Source organism: Hyaena hyaena, unplaced genomic scaffold, assembly GCF_003009895.1.
Source record: "Hyaena hyaena isolate Hyena2069 unplaced genomic scaffold, ASM300989v1 scaffold_59, whole genome shotgun sequence".
NCBI classification, from domain to species: Eukaryota; Metazoa; Chordata; class Mammalia; order Carnivora; family Hyaenidae; genus Hyaena; species Hyaena hyaena.
The window spans coordinates 743,244-769,868 of NW_024080691.1; the positions used below are offsets into that span (position 1 = coordinate 743,244).

The 26,625-nt window shown below is 37.0% G+C and overlaps 1 protein-coding gene across 3 annotated transcripts in view; it reads left to right on the plus strand.

Moving 5' to 3' along the window:
- Positions 1-26,625, plus strand: part of DLG2 (discs large MAGUK scaffold protein 2) — a 1,380,463-nt gene that overhangs the window by 472,613 nt on the left and 881,225 nt on the right. The gene's annotated exons all lie outside the window — the stretch shown is intronic.

The following is a 26,625-nucleotide window of genomic DNA, read 5'->3' on the forward strand; positions in this document are numbered from 1 at the left end:
TAGGAATATTGAAGACCAGATAAAGTTTGAAAATCAAGAAGTGAGGGAAAATACAGGATTCAAAGCTCAATTCTTCGATGAAAATGGCTTTGAATAAGTTACTTAATTTCTGAGAAATGTAGTTTCCTAATTAGTAAAAGAAAGATATTTGGCTCAGAGATATTTTGAGGTGATTAAATGAGAAGATAGTATTTCCTAAATATGGTACACTTAAGATGGTAACTGGCAGGCATTTTTTACATTTATATTTTAATTTTGATTTAAACTAGAAAAAGGGATAAGTAAAATATAACCATCAATTCTCTTTTCAATTAGACTTTAAAAATTATTCCTGGTTTTTATTTTACTTTTAATCTTATTAATATTCTATTTTCAATATATTATTTGCATGTTACTTATTATGTATAGAAGATGAGCCTTATTTTTGTTTATTCTGGTGACACATTGACCTTTAAAAACTTATTTAGGGGTTCTTGGGTGGCTCGGTCAGTTAAGCATCTGATTCTTGATTTCAGCTTGGGTCATGATCTCATGTTCATGGGATCAAGTCTCATGTGGAGTTCTGTGCTGACAGCACAGAGCCTGCTTGGGATTTTCTCTTTCTCTCTCTCTCACAAAATAAATTTAAAAAATATTTAAAGAGAAGGTGAGTCAAATTAAATTTAAAAAGTAAATAACAATTGTAGTATATGCATATGGTAAAAAAATGTATGAGGTTAGATATATACTGAAATAAGGAATATTAAGTACTTTAGTGGGCAAAATAGTTTATGTATCTTAAAGACAAAATAATTTTATATAACCAGGATGTTTAAGGTAAAGTAGCTGACATAGGGCAGGTACCTAGTAAGTCAGTCCCCTTCTCTTTTCTCTCTATTCAGCTGTGAGGGTACAACACGGTGATACTATAACTTTTTTTTTTTTCACTATATATATTCTTTAAGCTGGAGAGAGGTGCCATTAATATCAGGAATATTTTCAGTAACACTAGCTGTAGTTGACATCTGCACTTAGGATTTCAGCAGCTGCTATTTCTGTTTTACGTATATGGCAGGATGGAGAAGGAATATTTGTGTTTTCATTAATGGGTCTCATTTTTAAGGAAATGAAAGAAGAAGTTAGTTTGCTTATTTATTTATTTGGTTTCATTTATTTATTTATTTATTTTTAAATGTTTATTCATTTTTGAGAGAGAGATTACGCACTGTGTAAATAACATATGCATGAGTGAGGGGATGGGCAGGGAGGGAGGAGAGGGAGAATCCCAAGCAGGCTCCACACTGTCAGTATGGAGCGAGACCCTACATGGGGATCTATCTCACAACCAGGAGATAATGATCTGAAGCCAAATCAAGAGTGGGACACTTAACTGACCCAACCACCCAGGCACCTCTGGTTTTATTTATTAAATTTTGTAAAAGTTCACCTCTATCTACCTAAGGAGGGGAGGAACTACAGAGTGAAAAAATTGATAGCTTTTAAGCCATGTGTCAAGAGGTTTCATTGATTTACCTTTTGAAATGTTTTTCAAAGCACTTTGAGCCCTTCTTGTAGCAACTTTGATTTATCTCTTATAGTATAAAGATGAATGTGAAGTAAAAATGCAAATAGAAGGTGATAATAAATGCTTAATGTATGTCTATACAGTGCCTTCCTGTTTTCTCTCAGGGGTATGTAGCAGCTTAATTTAACTGATATGCTCACTCATTTGTTCATTCATTCAACAAATAACTATTAAATTATTCAAATATATTTATTGAGGGTCTGCTATATGCAAAGGACTATGCAGATCCTTGAGGGTATAAAAAGAAATGGGGCATGGGAATTTTTTTTTGAATTGTTCATAGTCATTTAGGGGAAAATATTTAAGTTTAAAGTAGTCACAAATGATTGTAATAAGAGCTAAACCTGAGATACGTACAAACTGCAACAGGGAATATTAGTTTTAGTACGAGTGCAAACTGGCTCTGCCTGAAGGGATCAGGATGGGTTTTGTAGAGAATTGTTGGGATAAACCCCAGAACATGTTTAAGGATTTATGACATGTAGAACAGCAGGCAGCAGGAAGTGATGGAGAGGAAGCACCATAATGGAGGAAATCGCACATAGAAAGATGCAAGTACATGGAGTATGTCAAGAAAATAGAAAATGCTTTTGGGAAAACCCAAAAGATGATATGGCAAGACTACAATTTCATCAAGAATGGCCATTGGACTTGAATGATCATTGACCTACATATCAATATTTGGGTCAAAAAGTGATGGACTAATAGGTTAGTTGATCTTAAGGGGAATTTAGGAATTGATTATATAGTGCAATACCCTCTAGAAGTAAGATGACTGGTAAAAATAAAAGTAAAAATGAGAGTATTGACTCCCAAATTAGCCCTTCACTTCCATCGATGGGAATAATTCTGTTGTTGAGATAGGTACAATCCTGGACTGTGTAAGAAATTCTATAGGAAAGCCCTCATGGGCTCAGGTCACATGAGTGGTGTTGAAATGACTTATTTGTAGCATGCTTTGGCAAGGCATGCAGCTTTAAAGGGACTGAACTGAATTCTCTGTTATAGAATCACTCAACTACTCACTGTTGAACACTTTGTAGCCGTTTCAGGAAAACTATCTTTGGTCTCTTTGTTTTTGTTATTACAAGTCAAGGTTCTTGCATGTTCCATTAGATATGCATTTTTTTCTTAGCTGCTGGCTTCATGTTCTTCTACTTTGCTCTTCACCTATATTCACCCAGCAATGCATTCCTTTTGATAGTTATTGTCATGTCAACCTACATCCTCAATTATAATAAAATTTAATTGTAAGCATGTGGGCAAATCATAACACATGGATTCAAAGCTACTCCATAATTTCAGGATTGATTTGAGTTTTTCTTATTATGAGTGATCTGTAAATTGCAGAGAGGCTCTGAGAAAACTCAAGAAAACAAAAGCTTTTAGGAAAGCTTAAGAAAATATTCATCTGGCCCAGAAAAAAGATGTTTGCAAAACATTTTTATTGTACCCATAGTGTGTGCCAGGTGCCACTCTAACTAGTTCACATGTATTATTTCATTTGATCCTTATTATCAACACAGTGGTATAATTTTCATTATTACTCCATTTTATAGACTCCGTATTACTTGTCCAAGGTCATAAATGTGGTGGTAGTGGTGGTGGTCCATCTCACTGTTAACTCGAGGTCATTAATTATTATGTGATAGTGACTTTTGAATAGCATTTTAATTACATGACTTCTGGAATCTCTTGCATGAAACATTTCACAGTACATCTTATATATACTATTGTCAGACATGCTTATTAAACACTGAAACCTCATGTGTAGTCTGGTTAAATTCTTCATTTTGTTTTGGAGTTAATGTAGAGGACTTCCAGTTTGACTTCTTTGAGTTTGTATAAAATGATGGCCAGAGCAGTGATATCTTGAACTGATGATGGCATCCTAGGGGTATGTGGGACTCAGTATGAGCCCTGTGTCACAGTGCAGGAGTTTTGATGCCCATGCTGGATAAGACAGTTGGATTTACAATCACCAAAGGAAGAGAAATGAGATAGAGACTACTGCATAAAACAGAAAACTAAAGGTTGCCACTTAATAACAGAGCTTCTGAAAACCTTTATTCATTGGAGCATCTGGGTGACTCAGTCTAGGGACTAACTCTTAATTTTGGCTCAGGTCATGATCCCAGGATCAAGGGGTGGATCCCCATGTTGGGCTCTCCACTGAGCATGGAGCTTGCTTGGGACACTCTCTCTGTCTCTCTCTGTCTCTCTCTCTTCTTCTGCCCCTTTCCCCTGCTTGTGCTATTACTCCTTCCCTCTCTCTCTAAGATAAAGAACAAAACAAGACAGAAAGCAATAAAGAAGTGGGTTTTTGCTATGAGTAGAAAAAGAAAGAAAAGTAAGCTTAACCCTTTTGTGTAGGGAGAATAATAACACTAAGCTGAATATTAAACAGGAAGGTGCTTCTGGACTAGTGAAACTTTTGGGCAACTAGCAGAAGGATATGCAAATTATTCTGTAGCAATAGTCATGTAATTAAAGGTCCCTGGGACTCCCACAGGAAGTACAGTCTTAGTGAAGAAAATTTTAGAATAAAAATGTACAGATACATACAGAAACTATCCACCATGATTGGAATTGACAGGATTAGACTTCCCAGAAAATTAGGTAATAAGAGTAACAGATAAAGACCACACATTAAATGTGTTTTAAATTAAAAACATGACAAAGGAAGGAATAAATAGCATAATAGGGGTGTCTGGGTGGCTCAGTCGGTTAAGCGTCTGACTTCAACTCAGGTTATGATCTCACAGTTTGTGGGTTCAAGCCCCACATCCGGCTCTGTGCTGACAGCCAGTTCAGAGCCTGGAGCCTGTTTCAGATTCTGTATCTCCCTCTCTCTCTGACCCTAACCTGCTCACCCTGTCTCTCTCTCTCTCTTAGAAATAAGTAAAACATTAAAAAAATTTTTTAAAAATAGCATAATAAAAAAACAGAATACCATTATAAAAGACTGGGTGGACTTAAAAATGAAATATATAGAATCTCTAGAAATTAAACATATATATGTAATATATATGTATAATTCATTAAAAATAAGCACTCTATAATAAGGAAAATAATAGATTAAAACTTAAGGTAGAAACAGGTAGAGGTAAGGATATAACCCTGAAAATAGCAAAAAGAAAGAACACAGATGAATAAGAGATATATGAAGCAATAGAATGGGTCAAATGAAATGGTCCAGGAAAAATATTACAGATTTTTGAAGAAGAGAATAGAGAGAATGAGGAGAATATTTGAAAAGACTAGGAATTTTTAAAAAATGTTTGTTTATTTCAAGAGAGGAGAGTCTGTGTACACAAGAAGGAGAGAGGCAGAGGGAGAGGGAGAAAGAGAATCCTGCGCAACAGCACAGAGCCCAATGTGGAGCTCAATACAGAAACCGTGAAATCATGTCCTGAGTTGAAGTCAAGAATTGGACACTTAACTGACTGAGCCACAAAGGTGCCCCAAGAGTTTTTTTTTTTTTTTTTAATCAGATTAAAGAACCATAATGCGCTCCAAGCAGAATTTTAGGGAAAAACAACAACAACAACAATAACAACAAACATTGAAAGGGCAGTTCAACAAAGACTAAAAACCAAAATCTTCAAACAAGCCATTAAAAAGAGATACAGTTCTTAGAATTGAACAATTTGATTGACAGCAGACTGCTTTCATAAAAATAGATGCCAGAGACAGTACGAAGTAATGTCTTCCAAGTTCTGAGGGAAAATCACTGTCAATCTAGATATCTCCATTCACCTATGCTATCATTCAAATTCTAAGCTGATAAAGGCTATTCATGAAAAATATAAAAAGATTAGCTATGTTTAATTATCACAGATTTTTGCAGAAATAACTATTACAATATACACATTAGTAAGGAGGAATTTTAGGAAGGTTAAGATGCTAATAAAGATGAAAAAAATAAATGGGTAGCATGTGAGAGTTATTTTGAATAACCTTTAATTGCAAAAAAAAATGATGCTGATAATGACTGATTTGGTTGGGAATGGCACTACTATGAAAGAGGACCTCTCATATTATTAACTGCTGTAAGTTAATAATAGGGAATACTGGGTGTAGTAATAAAATGATCAATCGCACAACTTTATAAAAGTTAATTTGACAAGTCAGATCAAGCGAAAAGGATGAATAGCCCCTCCATTATTAATATTTATTATAAAACATATTAATCAATATAATGTGGTATTGGCCCAGGTATATAAAAACAGAACAAAAGAGCCCAGAAACATTTATATGCACATTCATATGATCTAGATATATTTCTCAGGAGCATTAGGAGTCAGTAAGGAAAAGGAATAACATTCTCATATATGAGCAAAAAGTATTTAAATAAAGATAGACAACTGGCCGTACGTATCGGGGAAAATAGATTTCTATCTCACAGTATGAACTTAAAATAAATGAAAATTTACTTGTGAAAAGGAAAAAATTGTTTAGAAGAAAATATAAGATAATGTACTTAGAATGTACATGGAATGTACACAACATAAAAGAAAATATTGATAAATTTCAGTATATTTAAATTTTTAATGAGGATTCATATGCGTATAATAAAACATAAATGAAGTTTATTTTTTTAATTTCTTTTTTTATATTTATTTTTGAGACAGAGAGACACAGAGCATGAGTGAGGGAGGGGCAGAGAGAGAGGGAGACACAGAATCTGAAACTGGCTCCAGGCTCTGAGATGTCAGATGTCAGCACAGAGCCTGATGCAGGGCTTGAACCCACTAACCGTGAGATCTTACCTGAGCCGAAGTCAGACGCTTAACTGACTGAGTCACCCAGGCGCCCCGAAACATAAGTGAAGTTTAAAAGAATCAGAGATTGGGAGATGATATTTTCAGTGCCTATAATAAACAAGGAATCATGTCCAGAATAGATAAAATAATTTTACAAATCAATAAGATAAATATAACTTAATTTAAAAATAGGCAAAGGCTATGAAGAGAAGACAGTTCAAACTGCCAGTAAACACATAAGATACTAAGTCTCACTAGCAATCAAGACCATGTACATCCAAACTACAAGATTTTAACATTATGTATTATGTTTGGGAAAAATTATTAAGTTGTATTATACCATGTCATCTGTAATATAGGACTTGTGTTAACTGCTAATAATGTAAGCTATTGAGAAATTTTTAATGACAGTTCAAGATGGACATATCCTATGACTGTCAATTATATTTTGCAATACTTACTGTAAATAAAGTTATATGTACTTAAAGGGAGAGGTACAAGAATAGTTAGTGAACATTTTGAGATGAATTTGAGGTATGGTGGGGTAGAGAGATTTTGATTATATTATAAAGGGTTTATGTCTTTAAAATGAGTCTAAATCAAATATGGCAACATGTTAACATTTATTAAGTCTGGGTGGTAGTTACATGGTTGAGTGTCATATTACTCTCTTACATGTCTAGATGACTAAATATATCATGATTACACATTTAAAAGAAAAAGTATGGAGGCTCAGGTCATGATCTCACGGTTCGTGAGTTTCAGCCCCGCATTAGGCTCTGTGCTGACAGCTCAGAGCCTGGAGCCTGTTTTGGATTCTCTGTCTCCCTCTCTCTCTCTCTCTCTCTCTGCCCCTCCTCTGTTTGCTCTTTCTCTCTCTCTCTCTTTCTCTCTCTCTCAAAAATAAACATTATAGAAAAGTTTTTAAAGAAATGGTAAGTGAGATATTCAAACACCAAAGAATTCCTTTTGATGATTTGTTAACAGAAAAAAAGAGATAGGTTTAGCCCACTATAATGAAATTCAGTGGGCTTATTATTTGTAGTGGTTCCAGTATTTTTTCCACACTTGTCTGTGACTGGTTGTCTCTTTGGGACAGAAATATACCCATCTGTAACTGGGTCAGTTTGTACATATTCATTCTGACATACATATAAAGTTATAGTGACCACTTTCCCTATATGTACAAATAAAACATACAGAGAGATTGAGCTATTTTGTTGCCTTTTTATATACACTGGCACTAATTATTGTTCTTTTTCCAGCTAACATTTATTATTGTGCTTATATCATAAAGAAACCAAAAAACATATTTTCTTCCTGAGTTCCCACATTATTTTTCACAAATGTGTTAGAAAGACATCCCACACTGACATTTCTTTATACATTTGTGCTCCCAATCATATAGGATTCCCTGGAAGGAGGGATTATATCTTTTTCATTTTGGGATCCCTCGTATTTAACATAAAATAAAAATCAATACATTTTGTGAAAAAATATTGCTTACTTTTTTAATCATACAAGTAAAAACACCAATATATTCTCATTGTAGAAGACTCAAATATTAGACAACCATATGGAGCAAAATGGAACTATTTTTATCTTCCTTTTTCTACTACTCTCTGTAGAGGTGACTGATCCCAACATCTTGGTATTCCTGTAAATTAAAGTTAAATATCCTGTTTATATTCTTTCAGTCACAAATTCTATGTAGTGTATACCTGATACCTGCTTTTTAATAATGGGCTAATATCAAATGTTAACTAGAGGGCTATAAATATGAATGTCATGTATGCAAGGAGTTCAAATAAATATCTGAATGTTTTTTGGTTCCATACATTAACTTGTTTATATCTCAAACATGTATTTTCTTTGGTGTATGTTAAATACCTAACCTAGATAGCTTTTCAATCTACCACATACTAGTTTCTAGGGTTTAATGTTTACTCTGTTTTTATAATTACTTGTGATATATTATTAGGTGATTTTTGAAAGGAAGTCATTCATGTACTAGGCAGAAAATGTAGTTGTATAATACTTAATGGCTTGATTTAAGCATTGCATTTACCTTGAGAATTCAGAGGAGGCTCACACAGTGTGTGTGTGTTGAGGCATGAACCCAAAGCTGCTTAAAAGGATTAATGTTGCCTCTCATACTCAGCTGCACTGGTAGGCTTCTGTCATATGAGAGGTATTAAAAATGAAATTATAAAGGAAAAGGTCTGTCCAGGTACTGATGATATACAGATAGGAAGCGTCCAAAAATCTTGTTTTCCTGACACAGCAGAGCTGAAAAAGTTATTTATCTCAATCAGCAGAGCAAAGGGTAGAGACTATTAGGAGTTACTGTAGGCAGCTGCTACCCTTTTTTGCAGTAGACACAGAGGGAGCCCAGGAGAGATGGTTGTACAACTATGGCAATGACTTATCCCATTGACAAGGCACCCATCTTTCAAAAAACTTTCACAACTGACAATCTGCAGATATGCTTCTATCAACACTACTAATCGTTCCAGTGTGAGGCTTTTCCTATTTCACAGTAGACACCTTGAATGAATATAGTTTGAACACCTACATTGTGCTCAGCATTAACATGGGCATGGGTCTTGACTACAAATGACCTACTCCACACTGCCCTTTCTATCACCAATTGTCTGTTTAAGGAAGAGTAGTTATTCTTGTTATTTTCAAAGTGAAATCTTAGCTGGTAGGCCCAATTTATTTTCTTAAGAACTCCATCCTGTAAAAGTTAATACAGCCTCCGGGTCAGGTGTGTGAAGGAGGTCATTAAAGGTTCACTGTAAAAGCAAAACCAACCAACAAAATGATCAAACATCAAAGATCTCTCCAAGCCCCAGTTTTAGTGACTTAGGAAATCTTATCTTATGAAGTAAGTGCAAACACTATTTTCTGATACGGCAGTCCCATCAGAGTAAATTAACATTCTTTGATTCCCTCTATGCTATCAGTGGCCTGAAAGCTCAACATTTTTTTTCTCACCTCTTTATTGACTAATTCCATCTTAAGATATTAAAAAGAGAAATTTCTGCCTATTAATTTAGGAAGGATTGCCCCCCGCCTTCCCCTTTCTCTTTATTCTGTTCACTGACTAGTCTTTCATCTAAAACATGGTTTGGACAACCTTGTATGCAGGAATAATGAATAACTTTAGCATCATATTAGGATAAGCTGTGGTCCTGCTGAGTAGCTCTTTGAAAACCAAGCAGGAGTTATCATTTATTTATTTGCTGGATTTTTGTGGCACATTTCCTCCAAAGAGTACAGGGTGCAATGTGGAGAATTTTGCACAGGGGCTGTTGAAGAGTGACAAAAGGAGATTTTTTAAAAAGTCGTATTCACAGGAAGTGAAAGAATATGTGGCAAAAGAAACAGCTGATGGCAAAACCAAACTGTGGGTGGCAGGTATGCATGTTGAATTAAGGTAGAAGGATCTAGGTTGTCCTAAGGGTTCTGCTGTTAGCTTTTCAGACACTGAGTCATCTTACCAGAGCCTGTGCCTCTGGTGAATATCACACATTTCTGTTTAGTACTCACATGAAGACTCATAATCAGAATCATAGACTTAGAGGGCAGAGAGGGGCCTTAAAACTCATTTGCCTTATTGTATTGCGTTCCAGATGAGGCAAATCAAGTTGAAAGAGAACAAGGAGCTCAGAAGCAAAGCCAGGGTTAGACCCAGGTTATTTATTCATTCAACAAATGTACACTAATTTCATTGTGCTAAACACCACTTTAGGCACCAGTGCTACCTTAGCAAGTAACATAGACATGAGTCTTGACTCCTACTGCCCTATTCTACACTGTCTTGCTCTGCCTTCATTTCCTACAAGGACATCTAATACAGAAATCCCACCTTATCTGTGGTTTTACTTCTGAAGTTTCAGTTAATTGAACTCAACCACTGAAAGGAAGCAGATAATCCTTTTCAATCCTTTTCATTGGTGGGAATGAAAACTGGTGCAGCCCTTCTGGAAAACAGTGTGGAGGTTCCTCAAAAAATTAAAAATAGAACTACCCTATGAGCCAACAACAGCACTACTAACAATTTATCTAAAGGATACAGGAGTGCTGATTAATAGGGACACTTGTACCCAATGTTTATAGCAGTGCTTTCAACAATGGCCAAATCAGGGAAAGAGATTAAATGTCCATCAACTGATGAATGGATAAAGATGTGGTTTATATACACAATGGAATACTACTTGGCAATGAGAAAGAATGAAATCCTGCCATTTGAGACAATGCACAACAATGCAGATGGAACTGGAGGGTGTTATGCTAAGTGAAATAATCAGAGAAAGACAGATCTCATGTTTTCACTCATGTGGAACTTGAGACAGTTAACAAAAGATGATGGGGGAAGGAAAGGGGAAAAAATAGTTTCAAACAGAGATGGAGGCAAACCCGTTAGAGACTCTTAAATACAGAGAAGAAACTGAAGGTTGATGGGGGCAGGTGGGGGACGGGGGAGAGGGAAAAATGGGTGATGGATATCGAGGAGGGCACTTGTTGGGATGAGCACTGGGTGTTGTATACAAGCATGATGAATCTTGGGAATCTACCCATGATTTGACAACAAATCATATTAAAAACAAAACAAACAAACAAAAAACCCAAACAAACAAAAAAGACTTATCTGGGGAAGGTCACCAGTAACCTAAGTGTACATCACAATGCCTGCCTTCACTTACCTCACTTAATCTCATCATGTAGGCATTGTATTCTCTCACATTATCATAAGAAGGGTGAGTATAATATAATTAGTTCTTTTTTAGAGACCATACTCACATAACTTTAATTACAATATATTGTTGTAACTGTTCTTTTTATTTTTATTTATTGTTAATCTCTTATTGTGACTAATAGAAGTTAAACATTGGTGTGTATGTGTAGGAAAATATATATAGTATATATAGGGCTTGGTACCATCCCTTGTTTCAGGCATCCACTGGGGATCTTGGAATGTATATGCCACAGATAAGGAGGGAATTTATAAAAGAGCTTTTGGTTAACTGAAGACCCAACTCTCTTGGAAAGTAAAGCTCAAGTGACTTACAGTGAGAGAAGGGAATTCTTTCCCAATATCTGTGTGTTGACATTCTTTGGACCCTAGCTGCTCTTAGGGCAGTTCTATCAGATCAGCTGGAAAACATTTACTGGATTGAGTCTCATCTGCCATTGGAAGGAAAATTATCCTTGCCAACATGAGCAGTGTATATATATATATATATACATGTACACTTTTATACATGTACATATATGTATACATGTACATATATATATATATATACACTTTTTTTTTTTTTTGCCTTCTAGTAGGATGGGGAAAAGCTTAACTGTTACCTCTCATTGAAGGAAACACTTGTCCCTTAAAATTGACTTTATCTTTAAAATGCCTCACATAATAGTCAAAGCCCTAATAAGATACTTCGGATTGAAAGCACCTGGTGGTAGAATCAAAGGTGAAAATTCTTCAAAGGAGTATGGTTTAAGAGTTTGCTGTAAATCTGTCTTCGCGAAAGCGATATTACAGTCCTTCATTTAACATTGGATATTACTGCAAGAAAACTCTGGGATTAAAAAGAAGATTGTGTATTTTAGTTTAAAGGTAGATTTAAACCCCTCTCCAACCCCTAGTCATTGAAATTTGAGGAAATTATGCTTATAAAAGAGGCCCCTGCTGCTTTAGAGTAGAACCCATGAGTTTGAAAACAAGGACATTTACTCAAGCATTTGGGATACACTGTTTCCTGCTCACGTTGCCCTTTGTCCCAGGCCAGTCTCCAAAGAAATAGTGTTGCTCTTGTAAGCTGTAGATAAGACTGGCTGATGATCAGAGATAAGACTTTCCTTGGACCAAAAGAAGTTAAGGAGGGGACAAAGGAGGGACACTTCTTTTTCCAGCCATCGGAACAGCTGGAAATTCTTGGAGGTTCAAAACAGGATTCAGGCTCCAGGAACACCTGTTCGTGCCCGCAGGGCGAGCTCCGTGGTGGCCTTGCCTCTCTCCCCTAGTGCCTGGCAGCTCCTGTATTGGCTGATTTACCTGTGAGGCTGCATGTGGATCTGTCTTTCCGCGGCCACTGCCGCCAGCACATACTGTCAAGACAGAGGGAAGCCAAGCGAGGAGTGCAAATGCCGGAGCCTAGATCCGGAGGTGAGCCGCCTCCCGGAGGAGTTGACTGCGGCTTCCTTTCCTCCTGACACACATGGAGTTTGGTGACGGTGCTGAAGAAATGCAGACAGATACTTAGCGACTGGATGTGTAAGAGCCGGCTACTGAAGGCAGCACCCGCCTCACCCGGACCTCCTGCTGGCAGGATGTAAATATACCTGCAGACCGGCCAAACAGGACTGCCTTCCCCCAACCCCCTCCTTCCTCCCACCCTCTCCCTCGGCTAACCAGCATGAGAGGAACTGAGAAAGCAACAGCCTGCAAGTGACAGCTCCAGCCGGATTCGGTTTGTCTCTGAGCCGAGGTGGGAAGTTGATTGTGCAGCAGCTTCATTGTGAATTCCTTCCACTGGCATCGCTATGTTTGCCTCTATCTGGTATGCCAAGAAGCTGGGTCGCAGGTTCGTGCACAATGCCAGGAAGGCAAAATCAGAAAAGGTATGGAATGAGTGGGGATTAAGATTACCTTTCCGATTTGCCAACTGCCTGCTCTGGACTGCTAGTCTGAGTACAGACGCAGTCTTTATTAGCTTGGGATGAGAACCTGCTTCTCACTGTGAATGTAGCCCATGCCACTTACACAAGAGGTAACTCTTGGAGCCTTGCTACTTAGGGATGGAGCATTGGGGGTTAAGCGGGATCATCTGCTATTCAGAGTATTTGGTGAAATCCTCAATTGATAGAGTGTCTGGATGGAGACTTAATATTCCTTTACAGGGTGAAAGCAATTGAGCAGCTGAAATATTTGCTTCTTCCAGGAGCTCTCTAGTAAACTTGTTGCTATACTGCATTATTTTCATTCTTACAGTGTTTGGTTCTGAAAGGGGCATTATAAATCCTGGAGCCTTTCTCCAGTACTTGTGTCCTCGGAGCACATATTTGAGACTTTCAGTAACACTGACCAGACTCCACACGGGTGCTTAGTATCTTTTCAGAACAGCCAAGCCATCATTTCAAGTGTTTACAATGAGTAAGACTTTTATTTGTAATTTGATGGCCATGGCCATTTAGAGGATGGCTTTGTATTTCTTTTACTTCCCATGACTAGTTGTTTGCTCCTAGAGAACCTCTGTGTAGATTTCCCTCATTAGTTATCTTTCTCTAAGAAAATAAAATGGCCTGAAATTCTTAAGATGCATTACAAGCTTTCATCTCTAATTTGTCCTCTGCTTTCCGAGGCACTGGCCAAACTGTCATATTTAGGACACTTGGGGTCCAATTTGATAGGTGCTTGGGGAAACTTCCTTAGGTAACAACATTTTGGAAACTGAGGTTTTTCCATCTTTCTCTGAGGATCTTTGGTCCAGTCTCCTTTCTGCCTTAAGCCTCCTCATTAGATTGACCCAGAGATGGTTTTTGTGGCCTGGGGCAAAGTCCTTCCTCTTAACTGCAAAGGTTCCTTCACTTTGACTTGCCGTTTGTCCCTTCTGAGTGGGAATGTTGATCACATAAACAAGAATCTGGGGAAAAACTGAGATATGATTGTTTGTAGCATGAAAAGAGAAAACATCATTGGAGTTCTGACTTTTGGGTTGTAGCTGTTTAGAAGGTCCAGATCTCAGGACTGTAGAATGATGATAGACTTGTTATTTCATGGCACTTGTAGAGGACAAGGGCAAGGCTACGATAGAATTGACCCCTTTCCTATTCTGTGTATCCCAGGTGATAAGATTGTAAAAATTGTCATGTACCAGCAGCTTATATATTGAGCACTTGGGTTTTGTTTTTTGCTTCTCAAGTAATTTTTAAGGAGAGAGACTTGTAAGTAGGTCTTTTATCGGAGCAAATGTTTGGAAAAAGTGCCTCTTCTTATGAAAATTATAGGTTGTATGGATGAGAGGACTGTCAGGACCACAAATGTCTCTGAAAGCCACAGGGAGATAGTGCCTTACACCAAATTAGTATGCAAAGAAAGTTGAATCTCCCCATGGTATTAATTCAAGCATGGCCTTAACTGTGGAGAACAGCAGTCTGAAAATGCTTTGTATAGAACCTAAAGGGATGGTAACCCAACAAAGTAACATGGGCTTCTGCTTCCTGAGAGGGGGGAGAGGCTGGTAAAGGGCCTTTGATACCTACCTTCCTTTCATTTCTCTGGTGGCTGATGCTTAGAATAGGTAAGAAGAAACCAAATATGGGGTTAAGCGTTTTAAATTATTTATTTTTCTTACTCAGGGAGGAAAGAAATGAACACTGGAGAACCAAAGTTTTGTTCTCTGAGTGATACAGACCAAAGGAAAATGATTAACTCGAATGCCCTTGTGCTATCCGAGAGAGCTAGGAGGAGTTAATTTTGAACACTAGGTGATGAAAACTAACATGAAAATAGCATCTTTTTTTTTTCTTGGAATTTGTATTCACAAAGTTCCTGGAGTAAATTAAAAGGTATACTGCCTTGAACAATGAAGGCCCTCAGTTGATGCATGCTGAATGGAAATAGTTTATTTATTCTGTATACCTAATTTTATTACATGCCTTATTTAAACCAACTATTGTGGATTCTTATTTTGTTTAATGAGTTCAGTAATATAGTGTAACTGGGAAGGCAGTTAACAAATAATACTGTAAGCCAAATAAATTCATACAAAGTATTCCTAGAGCATCAGAGATCACATATTTACAAACATGGAGGGGGATATAAAGTACTGCTGACTATATGTTGTCATGCTTTATTATCAAATGGAGGAAGATGACTAAAATAGGATCAATATTGACTTTTATTTAGAAAATGACTGGTATATTTATATGTGAAAGAATTATTGATAGATTCATAGCATGTTGTAGCATTTAGGGATATAAATCTGTATCACAGATAGTGATTGTGATTTTATCTTAGAACTGTCTATAAATTTTGGTCTCTTTTTGTGATAGGCAGCATAGTTTATTTCCTCTTACTCTAATAAAACAACCTGCACCCATCATAGCCTATCAGTCCTATTTTAGCATTCAGGTATGGTCTGGTAAGTGTATTCCTCAAGGCTGGGGTTAATTGAAAAGCTAATTGGGAATGTGCAAGCCTAAATGCCATCCCTAAACATGCAGTATGCCTTATTCATGTTTGCCTGGTCTACTGTTTTACCTCATTCAATGCCAGTAGAATTAAATAACAGCATGGAATGTAATGATAATAATAAGCACAGCAACGGTATTAATGAGAGTCTCTGTCTACACACATTATGCACCAGGTACTTTATGCATACTTTCATTTAATCTTCACAACAACAATTCAAGAAATTGTTTTTCTTGAATCCTAGAGGGAAAAGTAGCTAGCCTAAGGTCACAAAGTTAGTAGTAAGCATCAGTGCTTAGATTTGAGCCCAAGTTCACCCAAACCATTCCAAAAATGACTCCTTGAGTCTATAGTGTTCTCTTCCATCCACCTGTCATTCACCTCTATTGTCTGAATAAGGTTAACCAATCCTTCTTATTCTGTCTGCCCCTCTTTTGATATTAGAATCTGGAACTCATGAGGTTTATAAATCAAAGTTACCAATCCTGTAATTCAGCCCTCTTATTTCTGATAAGGCTACTTAAGCTGCCTTGAATAGGCAGTTGTCTGTCCTGTTATTAAAGACTTTACACTCTTTGTCCTCTTTAGTTGAATAAGTATAGCAAGCTATCATCTTGGCACCTATTATTTCTCTTAAATAGCTAGTAATTGTCATATCATCATCACCTAAACATTGGCATTTATACTCATTGCTTGTCCTATTGAAACCCAAGATGTCTTTCATCAAAGAGAACCTAAATGCTTGGCAATTATAAGTGCACTCTCTTTTAGAATGAGTCAAAGATACTAGGTGATTCACATTGTCATTTTCCCAAAAAAGAAAAGCAAAAGGCCCTTTGTTATTCTTTCATTAAAAAGACAATTTGTTCATACCAATAAATTCTATGAACAAAACTACTTTAAATGTGATGATATGAAATCAAGATTGCCTGGCTGAAAAAGAATACCTCCATTTGAGTTATTATTCTTTCTTTATTTTTTGACCCTCTGTAATTAATTGAGACATTAGTGTCTTACTTATATGCCTTTTTGTCACATTTCAACTTAAATTACTTAATTTAGTCCATCTCTAGATTGTATTACTCTGAAAGGGCAGTTGAAGAAGCTTTAGGATAAATTGAAATGCAATTTCTGGTGACATAATATGCGAGAGTATAAAACACTTGAAATTGTGAACCCTCACTGCCCTATCCAGCATTGCTTCTCTCATTTGTTTTTGTTTTAATTTTTACATTGAACTATTTTTATTTTAAGCATATACCCTGAAAAGTAGATGCATGATGCATTTAGGAAAGACTGGCATCAATATCCATCATTTGATAGACAGAACTGTGGATGAGTTTTTCAGTGATATATAACTTACAAGTGATGTAACTGAGACCGAATAGTCTGACATTAGACCATAAAGAATTCTTTAAGAACCATCACACTGATTCTACCCTCCTTTCCATCTAAACCAAACACATTAAATCAACATAAACTAAAATGAAGGATAATCTAGTAATGGATTTGCTGGCAATATGGCCAATGAGAGACAATAATGTCTTGGGTGACCCTAACATAACATTAAAGGCATTGGGCTTAAGGTGAAGACCAGAGAAAGGAAATTAAATTAGTCTTGTTCTTTGCTCTCCAGCCTAAAGCCACTCATTTTGGCTCCTCTGTGCCTCAGTTTTCTCATTTGTGAAATGGAAATAACACCTATGCTGTAGTAGAATGCCAATGTTGTAAGGAGACAGTCCAGGCCCCTTAACATGGTTTACAAGTCCAATCATGATATGGCCTCTGCTTTCACCTCCTCCACTACACCTCACCCCTCTTCCATGACACTCTACATCCAGCATTCTGAGCTTCTTTCAAATCCCTGAATGTCCCATGCTTTTACTGGCTTCCAGGGTTTTTCTTATCCAATTTGGTTGACTAGCAAACCACAAGCAAGCCATACCCCTCACTAATTGTGAGTCAACCTTAAGCAACATTACCATCATTAGGAAACCTTCCTGGCCCCTACAAGCCCAGGAGGGGTCTTCCATTGGCTCCCACGGAAGCTTGTACATTGGCTCTAATCATATTTCCTTCCCTACATTCCTCATTAGAATGTTGATTCTCTGAATGAAGGACTGTTCAATCTCGTTTACCTTATTTCATGGCCTAAAAGAATGCCCAGCATATGGTTATCTCTCATACTCTATCTCATTGACTCTAGCCTGTCATCAATTGCAAGATGCTCCATTATTTCATGAACTATTAAGGGAAAAAAAGATTTTCAGAGGGACTATAACAAATCATCAATTGCAAGATGTATCTTGATTTCTGAGATGTTCAAAATGTAAAAAGAAAAGTTTATTTTTAAAATCAATGAAGTACAACATAGCTGAAAGAATGAATAATGAATGGTCTTATTTTGAGGATAAATGGGTTAATAGAAATAAAATGTTTAAGGTTACACTTGCTACCAAATCACTTTTATGTCTGCAAATCTTAACAATACGTTGCAAGGAAATTTAATAGATAATTCTAAAATATATTGCACATTTTATTCTGTGCTGATCAGACTCAACTGGTATCATATGTCCTATTTTGGATTTAGGAAGGTAAATTAATAGAGGGAAAATGGGAATGAAGGTTTTAGAAGAAATAGATTGGATGCAATCAAACTGGGGCCATTTAGATTGTAGAAGAGAAAGCTTACAGAGCTTTCTGGTCTCTCACTATATATTTATATGTCTAAACATTGATAGTTAACATTTACTAAACTAGTGTTTACTAAAAAAAAAAAGTCTTTTTATGAGCTAAAAACTATGCTAATATGAGGACCTAGTGAGATAGTTACCTTTATTATGTTTTTACAGCAAAAACACGTTATCAGTAGGTGGTTGGGATTAGACACCATATCTGACTCCAGAGCTGAAGCTCTTAACTAGTAAATGATGCTCTGTATGCATTTGTATATATATGTGTGCATATGCTATATGTTATACTATATATATGGTGCATGTTTACATTGAGCCAGATATCAAGTTTCTTTTTCCCCATAAAAGATAAATATAAAAGTTAAATATAAAATAAAAAAAACTTAGCTTAGCATAAGAAGCAACATCCTGATGTTGAAGACTCTCCAATCCTCAGTAAATGATAGAATCTTCTTTCTATGTCTATTTTTACCCCATGGCAGATTGAAGAGTAGCCTGAGGCAGAGAGAGATGGACAGATTGTCCTCTCAGGTCCCTTTCTTAGAGCCTTCTGAGTCTTTGAGAGCTCATCGGTCGGTCGTGAGCAGCAGCATGACTCAGCACCAGTGTCTGCAGGCTGTAGTGACAGAGAGGACAGGTGTTTGTCCACACCAAATGCAGCCCTGCAGTTCTTCCTTGTCACCTGGCAGGTGAATCAAGCAACAAAATGGACAGGAGCACCTGTTCTGAAGTTCCAGCACTGCTACTCACCCTGGAAGAGCACAAAGTATAGCTGTTAGCAGTACAAGGAGGGAAACAGAGGGAAAGGACAAGATAAGAAAAATGGCTAAAATGAAGGAGGGAAAGGTAAGCCAGAAAAGAAGATAGCAGGTCACAAAACCACTGTAAAATTGTTATCTATAATAGTGATGTCTTGCACAATTACATGCACTTTACATGCATTATCTCATTTAATCCCCACTACAGCCTTCTATGGTAATCTTATTTTAGTTCTCATTTAATAGATAAAGAAACTGAGGTATAGGATTTTGCACTATTTGTCCAAAATCATAAATAGTGAGGCTGTTATTCAGGGCTAAATCTCGTTGAATCCAGAGTTTGTCACCCTAACTATTCATGTGCTCTTTAAACTTTTCTTGGATTGGGTGATCCGGTGATGTGGAGAAGGGGCAGACAAGCACAAGACAAGCACAGCACCATCTTTTCATCTACCTGTGCCTTATCACTGTTGAATAACTATGTGTCTGGAGATTTCTCACTGGGGGTCTCTAGGAACCAAACATCCAGGTAATCTACCTTCAGTGCACAAAACTTTAGTTGCAAAATGGCTTTGGTTTTGTATTCCTTTGTCTTCAGTTTTTTTTGTTTTTTTTTTTTTTAGAATTGTATACCTCTATCTGGTATCATTCAATGACATTACACTGAATGATGAAGATGGAAGCAGAAGCTCTCCCATCTGGCAAGATTAGCTCAACCATGATCATTCTGGTAGAGATAAAATTGATAATTAGATTAAGTATATACCTCATTTTCACATGTATTATATTTGGGCGGTTAATAGAGAAAACATCTCGCTTTAAATAATGCCTGGTAGTATTCACTGATTTCATCTGAGTTAGTTTTATTTCCCTAAATAAATTATGAAATTATTTATTAAATTATTAAACCATTGTAGATTCTGTCCCATTTCATCAGGACACCTAGTACATAGTAGACCCTAAATAAGCCTGGCCGAATGATTGAATTGGATGGAGGACTCTGAGCTGTGTGGAAATAAAGACTGGATTAGGGGTCTGTAGGCCTGTTTGTCAACTGCTCTGTCCCAACCACCTATGCTAATTTGGTTAAGTCTTTTAATCTCTCTGGGTTCTTCATCTGCAATCAGCTTCCTTTCAATTCTAACATTCTCTGCTTCTAATCAAGATTTGCTATAAGTCTGCTGAGTCCTTAGAGGGAAGGATTTGATCTTATCTGTCCTGTGCCCCCCACATCTATAAGAATGTATAGCGTTAAGAAAAATTAAGAAATTTTTTGTCAAATGAATATACACAACAGACCTGGAATGTTTTTAGGTATCAGAAGAAGAATGCAGTGGAAAATTTACCTATCTTCAAAATGGAAGCAAGATTAGAGACACTCAGGGGCTTTTCTTTGTTACCTCTATTCTTTGAATAAAGAGGGAGTTTGAGGCAGTTTATAGCTCGGGGTAGGAGGCTCCAATTCTCTTTCTTTCCCACTCTCCATGCCACTAATACTGAAGTGAAACAAATAGTAACCAGCAGAATACCAGTGTTCTCTTCAAATACCAACAATGATATGTCAAACTGTAAAATTTCCCAGCTGCTTTGTCCCACATGCCAGAAAATTACAGGCTTATATTTGAGTATGAAATGTTTGTTTCTTGAACCTTCTCAAATCTGAAAATTCTGGTTATGTAGAGAATCCCCACCCCACTTGTTATGGACTGAATTGTGTCTCCCCAACCCAAATTCATATATTGAAACCCTAACCCCCAATGTGATCCTATGTTGAGATGTAGAAAAGACCTTTTAGGTGATAATTAAAGTTAAATGAGATTGTGATAGTGAAGTCCTAATCCGATAGGATTGGCGGATTTGTAAGAAGAAGATTTCTCTCTTCCTCTTTCTATCTCTGTCTTTCTTTCCCTATCCTTCCTCCCTCTCTTACTCTATCTCCCTTTCTAAGTTTCCCCCTCCCTCATTCAGTCTCACTCCCCTCACTCCCCCACCCCCTACCATGTGAGGGCACAGTTTGAAGGCAGCAGTCTGCAAACCAAGAGGAGAGCTCTCACCGGAAACGAGTCCCTGCAAGAACCTTTTTCATGGGATTTATCATTCTCCAGAACTATAGGGAAATAATTTTTGTTATAATATACCTAGTCTATGATACTTTGTTATGGCAGCTTAAAGACACTAATATACCATGATGCCATGGTATCCAGTGTTCAGTGCCTAGGGTCAGGTTTTCATTCCTAGGTAGAAATATATACTCAATTAAGTATTCTTTTCATCCAGAGCATGTAAGTTCTAATAAACACACAGCCTTTGCAGGGTCATCATCATCTCCTCTTATGAGATAGGAGAGGTTATTAAAACTGGCAATGTAATAAGAAAGGAGGGAAGAAGTAAATGGTGCGGCTCCTGGGTAGCTTAGTAGGTTAAAGGTCTAACTCCTGATTTTGGCTCAGGTCATGATTTCATGGTTTATGAGACCCCATTCCACATTGGACTCTGCACTGTGTGTGGAGATGCTTGAGATTCTCTCCCTTTTCTTCTCTCTCTGCTGCCCCTTCTCCCTCTCACACACTCTTTCTAAAGGAAAAAAAAAGTAAAAATAAGAAAGGAGTTGCTTTTGAAGGATCACTGTACTTGTCTTCATAGTCTGTTGTCTAACCAACAGAGCAAGAGAAGTGAAGGCTAATTATTCACCCAGAATAATGGATATAATAAAAAAATCAAAGCACATCAAATAGAGTTCTTCCCTTTCACACCTACTTGTTACTCTAGGTCACTCTGAGTCACAAACAGAAATGATTTGCTTTCTATACCATCCACTCCACAGTCCCTCAATACTGACTGTGGGAGAAAGTTTGTACTATGAGGACGGCATCCGATTTTTCACCAGCCTTTACAGCAAGGTATGATGAAATGAACATTGTCTGAGCCAGAAGTCAGTGTCATTGATGTTCACTTTCATACCAGTATCGAACTGTGCCTTTTGACATGAGAAATTTTTATGACCCTCTCTCACAGTAAGAGAAACTAATCTGCTGAGTTAGAGGAAAAAGAGATGAGGAGATGAAGGGGGCTTGTGGTTGGGAAGGTAAAAGAGAATAAGAAAAATACTTTTCTTTCTTCTTCTATGAATATTAACCTAGCCTAGGACTTACTTTCACTTCATTTTTTTTTCTTAAGCTCCTTGAATAAATCCTTTGTCACCTTTGTTGACCCCTTTTCATTATACATTTTGTGAATGCTCTTGTTGGCACACCCAAGAACAACAGTATGGCAGTGGAAGGCTACAGCCTTGACTTCCAATTTGACCTAACATCTTATGGATTGGGTGACCTTGAGCATGTAACTGCATCACCTTAATTATTTATGTACTCATGTATTTTTTTTGTAAAATACTTTTTAATGTTTATTCTTGAAAGAGAGACTGAGAATGGGGGGAGAGGCAGAGATAGAGAGGGAACACAGAATCTGAAACAAGCTCCAGGCTCCAAGCTGTCAGCACAGAGCCTGATGCAGGACTTGAACCCACATCAGACGATTAACCGACTGACCCACCGAAGTGCCCCAAAGTTCTCATATATTGAAAATGGTGATAACCATTCTTGCATAGTTTTTTAATTCAGTTATACACTGCATGTAAAGCATCTGGTCCATTGTAGAACACTTAATATTTCCTTCCTTCCTCTCTCCCTCTCTCTCTCCTTTCTTCAAACTATTCATTTTCATACTCTGCATAGTTCCAGAAGGGATGTAGAGCAGATTCTGGTAACTCCTTCATTAGTGATACCTCTTCCTCTACTACTCCCTTGGGCTTCAGAATGGACTTGCTCTCCCATCTAGTTGTATAGAGTGAGAAGATGTGTAATTATATCCCTGTCGCTGGTTAGAGGAGAAAAACGACTGAGTAGAACTTCTTAACAAGTGAAAATGGTCAGTACCCAGACTGTGGGAGAATTCTAGGTTTTTACTTCCTAATTCCTAGGTTTTTACTACCCCCACCCCTGCCCTGTCTCCTACCCTTCTCTCACCTCCCCTCTCTCAAAATACACCATACAATTTTTGAAAGTGTATGTTTCGTGAATGTCAGTCAGGGCACATTACTTCTTATTTGAAGTGAAATGGTATGTGCTGAATGACTCAAGATGCTCATCTTGCAGCTGGGGAATGCATCATATCACCTTTGTAGCTTTATTTCAGGTCTTGGAAAAAAGAGAGAGGACAAGCTTAATGTATTGAATTTCAGAACCAGAATGAATCTCCCTTTTGTAAATGTCAATAGTAACATTAATCATCATTTATTGAGAATCCTTACCATGGGCCAGTCACTTTTCTAAGATTTTACATGTTCTAACTCTGCTAATCCTCACAATAATCCTCTGTGCTAAGTACTATTACATCTGCATTTTTATACCTGAGACACAGATAAGTCAATTAATATGTCCAGAGTTGAATAATTAGCATTATTTTTAGAGGCAAGATTTGAACCCATGCCACCTAGATCTGAACCCACATTCCTAAATACAGTGCTGCGTTTTTCCCCATGTCTTTCAAGTGAACAAACTGAGCCCCTAGTAAACATGATCTTTGGGAAGGTTCTTGCCCAGTGTGGTTGGCAGGCAAGCTTTGGGTGTTTGAATTCAGATCTTCCAAATACCAGTCCATCCTTTCTTCTGGCCAGAGATTTAGTGGTTCCACACATCACTGAGATGAATGTTCCTACATTTATTTCCTATGACCAAATCTCAAGGAATTTTAAGCACTACCCTTTTAAGTCTGAAATAAATAGCAGCTGATAGTTTCCTTCCACTTCACCAAAAGTATTATTGGGTATATTCATATTATTGGATGGTTGTATTAATAACCTATGATGATATTTTCAGTAAATAATTGATCCAAATCCATTGCGACTTCTGAGACCTGCTCCCATTAAAAAGAAGAAAAAAAAAGTTATTCAACAGGATGGCATTTAGAAAATAATTCCACACCAGTAGTTGCATTAATTGCTACTTTGGATATTCCTGCTGTGAAATGAATGAAGCCACTTTGGATCTATTTCTTAGAAATAACCATCTTTATTACCTCTGCTCTAGGATGCTCAGTTTTGAGATTTTTTTTAGAGACAAATATCTTGACTAATCTGTTCCTATTTTCCGTTTTCATTCCGTAAGTAATCCTTTTCATTGTTATCACCATTTTTAATGTTCTCAGATTTAATTTATGGAAGGTATGGGATGTTATAGGACGCTTTTGCCTCTTGATCTCTCAGCATATAACATTCTGTTAACTCCCCAAGTGTAACATTTTGAATATCCTGTTTAATTCAAATATGATCCATTATTTTATTAAAGTTTTTCCCCTTGCATATCTCTAGAATTTGCAAGAGCTTTATGGAAATGGCTTATGTGATACACAAATACAAATTTCTTTTGGTATCAGTCATTTCTCCAGTATTTTGAGAAAAACAGGATGAAATGTAGCATAATGAAACAGTGCCTGTTGGCAGTTAGGAACTACAGCATACCTTTCAGAAAACAGAATTAAATACATTTCCGATTAATTTATGATTTTGTCTCCTACTTTCTTACAATTCACCTGTCTGGTTGTCTTGAACAGTTTCAAAATCATACTTTTTCCATGTTTCCAGGTTGACTGTAGGCTGGCGATAGGAAAATAAAATTCAAGAAACTAAATGAGTTAGTTATGGCCACTTAAGTCCACTAAGAATTTAACAAATACTTAATTTCCCCCTTGGTATGGAACAAAGACTTATTTGCATACTACTACTACTACTACTACTACTACTACTACTACTACTACTACTTCTACTTCTATTGCTTCTACTGCTTCTACTACTACTGCCCTGGGATTTATAAGGGATACAGAATGATGAAGCCATAGTCCCTATGCTGAGGAAGTTCAGATATCGATTAGGAAGAAAAGAAACATATACAATCAAAACAAACTCCTAGATGTGCTTTAGCAGTATAAATAACACTTTATTTCTTCTGCTTTGCCAGACCCTCTGTGATTTTTTTGCTGAATCTTATCATTCTAGAGCTGTGGGATCATGCCTGATTGCAAACCACCTGGCATATCTCTCATTCACTGAGCTTCACTCTCTAAGATTAAAATAAAACCCACCTGGTCTGACTATGCTCTTAGGTAGTACATGTGGATATTCATAGTGTCCCTGTAAGGAAAAAATGCCTTAAATTAAAGCAAACTTCGTTATTTTTAATATTTCTCTTAAGATATATAAAAAAATAGCAGAGCATTTCTGAACACTATTTCTGAATCCAGTGTTCCTGGGCTCAAATTCTAGCACCGCTACTAATTGACTATGGGATTTTGAGCAAATTACTGAAACTTTCTGGGCTTGAGTTTTCGCATCCATAAAATGAGAATAATAGTACCTCTCTTGTAGAGTTGTTATGAGGACTGAGTGAGGATATATTTGTGATAGAATAGTCATTATCTGAGTGCTTTTAAATAAATGCAGTGGGACGTGTCATTTAAACGAAGATTTGGGGGCCAGTGTGGTTGTGTGGAACCTCTCAAATGAGTGGCCAATTCTTGCATCTCATACTCTGATGATGATTTTGACTTACAGGGTGACTGCTTTGAACTGCTTCCTAATCCTGTGCTCTCCAATGCTGGCATGAATGGACATGCAAACCTCTGCCCCAGTAACAACAACCCTGAGCTTTACTGAAGGTGCTTTGAGAAAGTGGCTGTGAGGTGCAGCCTTGATTTAAGCTGTTGTTCTTGCCAGAGATGCTAGGATTACTGCCATGTGGCTGTTGAGTCATTAATTTGAAAAGCATCTACCCAAGAGTGTCTGCCTTGATATCTACCCAAGAGAACATCCTCTGAGGAGGTAGGGCAAGGGCCTCTAATTAGTATAATGAACTTCTGTCTTCCCAAAGCACCAGCTCTGCTTTTGGAAAGGAATCAATATTCATCATCGCTATTTGTTGCTCAGTGATACAGATAGTTCCATGTGTTTCTGAGCTCTTAGAGAGTTGTTCAATGGATGTGAGGATATTCAAACACCAGAAGATGACTTACTTTTTCATTTTTAATTAACATCCTATGTTCTAGAATGCATATTACCTCCTTTCCATATTATACCTCTTTATAATTTACAGTTTAATCACTTGTTGAGCAAATACTTTATCTTTTTGAAATAGAACTATCTCTGTCCCTTTAAAGAAAATAGACATTAACTTTGAATGATTGGCAGAAAAAATCTTGACAGTCCATAAGTTTATTCATTTGATAGGTGCCTAACAATATGCTAGGAATCTGGGGTGTGATGAAGGTGGCCTACATAGTACTCAAGGAATATTTTTGTGTACTGGATGAGAGAGACAAGAATCAAACCTGAACATAGTCTAATTGTGAGAAAATAAATATAAATAATTTACCATTTTAATCGGTTTTCTTTTAAGTTTACAAAGGGTGGCATTGAGTACATTTACAATGTTATGCAACTGTTACCACTATCCATTTCCAGAATTTTTTGTCATCCCAAACAGAAACTCTATATCCATCTGAATACGGTGTTAGTGTAAACTCTTTTGGACTTTCCCCATTTGACCTTTCTACAGTATCTACTGATTAAATTACAATAGTTCCATCT